Raw genomic sequence first — 4,702 nt, 5'->3', positions numbered from 1 at the left:
GGCCTCCATATTAATTCATTTCTCTTTAGCCGTGCACTTCCTGTTCTAGCTAGTACTTCCATTCCATTTGTAGCCCAACATATATAATCGTTAGACGTGACCAATATATGTGCATTGATGATAGGAACCAGATAAGTTTTTCAGAGGTGAGTTGTACCGGACCAGGAGCTAATCAAACAGGGCGAGTTTCTTGGATGAAAACTCTAAGCCCCGCTGATCTTGAAGGGCTTATCAGCATGTCATTCATTGATCAGGACGGATGGCTAGGAAATCAACCCAGCATTTAGTTCAGTTTGATTGATCAATATCCGGTACAATCAAGTTAGTTATAATAGTGAAAAGAGGACAAATAGATGAAAAAAAAATTGGTTTTTTGTACCTTGGTCTTAATGGGATTCCTTTTTGTAGTTATTCTTTCCTTCATGAGTAATGGAAAGGTGATAATGATGACATCTGTTACTTGGCATTTTTTATGGCTTCATGATGTTTCTCTTTAATATTTTGACCATTTCTATGATGACTAGGGTAAAGTTTTATGCTCTGATAGTTTCTTGGTTAAATCCAGTGTTGGGCCGCTTTGTTGACTTGTTTTCACCATCCTTTAGATCAGTCTTCGTTAGCACCAATTATTTGTACCTTTGAGGATGATCTATCCTTTGAGATAATGATAATGATGGTCTGATCACATTTAATGCCTTGTAGCAAGGTAGGTCCCTTAGTGGTGTTGTGGTGATTGTTGATTGGCTCTCTTGCCTTACTCCTATTCTCCCCTATTTTTCTAGGTTATTTTGGCGAATCAATCTTCGTTAGCACTGATTGTTATACCCTCAAGGATGATCTATCATTTGAGATAATGATGATGATGGTCTAGTTGCATCTAATGCCTTGTAGCGAGGTAGGTCCCTTAGTGGTGTTATGGCAATTGTTGATTGGCTCTCGTGCATTACTACTATTGAGGTAACATGTTGTGCTAGATTCACATGTTCCTACATCTTCCCCCTATTTTTCTAGGTTATTTTGGTGAAATAAGCAAGAGAATTTATATGGTAATGCATTTTTTCAAGGTGATGGGCCTTTTGATCATTTGAATGCAATGAGGAGTCGCTATAAGATTCTTGCTTCAGTAGGAATTTTGTTGTTTCACTAGAAGGGTGATCTCCCTTTCTTAAAGCCTAGGCAATAACGTAGGAAGAAGAAAGTACCTTAGATGTTTATCCTAACATTTTGTACAAGAGGTCTAGTTGCTTCTTAAGTGACTTGAGCTCACATTGGGCTTGGGTCACTTAACATAGCTAAAAAAAGGGTCCTAATTAATTAATTAGCCCACTTAGGCTCCAATTAATCAATTAATCCAGTTGTGAGACTCACTAACCCCTATGTAATCTTATGTGTTTATCAAAATGCCCTTATACATACAAGTGAGCTAAAAATCAATTCGACTCTCACAAACCATGTCATCAGGAAATATGAGTTTGATTAGGGACTACTAAGACCTATAGGACAATATTTACTCTCTTAAAATCTAATTTTGAAGTTGACTTAACATCCTATTATAGAGAATCAACCGCACTTCAGTATCTTATGTAATTACAATAAGACACAAGCACTGGGGATGGTGACCTACTATTTACTATATGCAATCTTCCCAAGAACTGGTGTCCGTGATCTAATAAGGTGAATGCTATCAACTTCTCAAGATTACCTCTATGATCCCTAAGTTATAGATCCTCTTTGTGGACCTACATTTTATATGTAGTCCCACTCGATGGCAAGACTCACTTTTTATTTGTGAAAAAATGATTTTCAAAAAAAGACTTAAAGTTGCCACTTATTTTAATGAAAAAAAACAAGAAAAAAAAAACCCTAAGTGTAACTCTCGAAAGGAAATATGGGTCTTCAAAAACTGAGTCGGGTTTAGGGATCAAGTTACTTATCGGGAAGGTACGGTGATAAGTTGTAGCACCCCTCTAAGCCTTAAGTAAAAGTCTCTACTAATTGAGTCCAAGTAGTTATGGCAATTGATTGATTAATCTATGGATACCGAGGATCAAGGAGTATATCAAAATAATAGTGAAAGCATAACCAAGGAATATCCAAATAAACCATACACATTCAATAATCAAGGAGAGGAATGTACCTTATCAGTGTGCTAAGCGCTTCCATAAAACAAAAGCGTTAGTTTGCAAAACAATTTGACATGTCTAGATTAATATCCAAAAGGCCAAATAAACTAATTGTGTTTCAATTAATATCAAATTAAATCACAAGTGGATTACCTCACAGAAAAATCAGCAAGTGGTCAAAACAGAAGACTCTACAAAATAAATTTGAAAAAAAATAATTAGATGTTGAATTTTATCACAAACATTTTTAGAGAACATCTCATATATGTGTACTTTATCATCCAAGTGGCCAAGTTAATTAATTAAATCCCATTTACTACTAGATTTCATAAAAAGCATAATTTGTCCAAAGCAGAACAATTTTCCATAGCATGCAAGAATTAATTTATTTAATTAACTTAGAAATATCCTAAAATCCCACAAAACTTCACATAACTTATTTAGTATGTCTATTTTTTTCTTTTAAAAAATAATCACAGGGTAAGATCACATACATAACATATTTAAAATTAAATAAACATCTTTCAACTCCAGAAGAATACCTGTGCAGTGGGTATAATAACAAAAAATCATCTTTCATTTCTTAATGTTTTATTAAATTTAGAAGTCTAGATTAAGGGGAAAATGTCTAAAGAAATTAAAGAGGTCGTTTAATAATTTAATTTTGCCAAACAAGATTGAGTGTAAAAAACAGAGTGAAAACTAAACTTTCTAAAAGATTGATTTATATCTTCTAATTAGAAAATTATTTTTAATTCAAACAAAATTCTAAAGTTGAATTCAAGAAGTCTAAAATACCATGGAATAATTATAAATTTTTTAAAGGCTTTCTAAATAGTTGGATTCTAATTTACAAGTTCAAAGGTACAATGAACTATCAACAGTGGCAATGGAGAAATAGTTTTTAGAAATTTTCATATTTAGGGATTCTTTAAATTTATCCTAAAGATGATTTCAATCATGTATCAAAAAATATTTAACACCAATCATTCACACACTATCATCAATAATTTTCAATCAAACTTTAATATATGGTCATAAATGATTCTCTTAAAAAAAAAAAACATATATCAAAAGATCAATAAGCCCATCAATATACAATCTCCAAAAATTCCTAAAACTCGGTCAACATGTAGGCATCAATGAATTTAAAGTAGTCAATCTCAAATTACTTTCTCCAAATTCTCAAGATACAATATCAAATAATTAATAAAATTCATGAACATTCACAATATATATAAACATCGATGGTTCTCAAATATTCAATATCAAGCGATCATAAAAAAAATCCAACACTCTATGTGGTCTATACATCCACACCAAACTTAGTCTAATACATCCAAAATCATGAAAATTAGAAGTAGGAGAAAAAGAAGATATAGAAAATAAAATCAACCTAGGAAATTAAATAATCTTACCTCAAGGTGTTTCCAAATCCGATTTTTGTCTTGATGTTCTTCAAGTTGATGGTGGTCTCTCAAGTTCTCCATAGTTCTTTCTCAAGTTTTCCATAGCTCTCCTTGTTCTCTCTAGGTTTTCTCAAAGTTCTCCCCAAATTCTCTTTCTATAGAGAACCACTTTTTTAAAAGATGACTAGGATAATGCTTAAAATGTGGCTCTGAGCCAGATGATGATCTAAAGGCACAACTCGAGGCCAAAGGATGACTAAGAGGACAATTTGAGTGTAGAGCTCATGACCCCTCTACAATGATAAAGTGATGGTTTAACAATGAAGTTCAGGCTGATCGATGGGTAAGGTAGATATGGATACTAAAAAGGGAGGAGACTTAAAGGTACCTAAAAGTGCGGCTGAGGGTGAATGGTGACTCAAAGGTATGGCTCGAGGCTAATAGAGGGTGAGATGAAGATGAATTAATGGTGCGACTCAAGGTCCAAGTGATGACTAAGAAGATACCAAAGATGTGGTTGTGAAGATCAAAAGACAACTGACATAAGACTAAGAAGGGAAAAGACAAAAGATACAACAACAGATACACTCTATGATACGCCTATTGACCGATCTTCTCTGTTGTACCAAAATACTTAAGCCTAATACATAGTAGCTTTGGCCAAGAAAAATTATAGAAAAAGCTACTACAACTTTTGTTTTATTCCAGGTGGCATCCTCAAGTGTTTTAATAAATTCTCAAAATAAGTGTTTTAATCTTAAAAATTCTCAAAATTCATTTATAATAAATTCTCAAAGTTTGTTTTAATAAATTTTAAAAGTTGTTTAATAAAAACCCCCAAGGTTAGTCTAAAAACACCCTCAAAGTAAGTGTTTTAGTAAATTTTCTTAAAGTTAGTGTTTTAATCAAAGTCCCTAAAATTTGTTTTAAATTAAAGTTCTCTAAGTTTGTGTTTGATAAAATGTTCCAAAAGTTTGCTTAATTAAAGTTCTAAGATTTTGTTTTAATAAAAAATTTTCAAAATAGTTTTAATAAAGTTCCAAAATTTGATTTAATAAAAAAATCCTGAAAATTGTTTTAATAAAAATCTAAAGGAAATAAAAATTGTAAAAATTTGTTTTCTTGGTAAATTAAAATTGGTTCTTGTAATTAAATTAAGTAAACCCCCTT

Source organism: Vitis riparia, chromosome 2, assembly GCF_004353265.1.
Source record: "Vitis riparia cultivar Riparia Gloire de Montpellier isolate 1030 chromosome 2, EGFV_Vit.rip_1.0, whole genome shotgun sequence".
Taxonomy (NCBI): Eukaryota; Viridiplantae; Streptophyta; class Magnoliopsida; order Vitales; family Vitaceae; genus Vitis; species Vitis riparia.
This window is presented reverse-complemented; position numbering follows the sequence as displayed.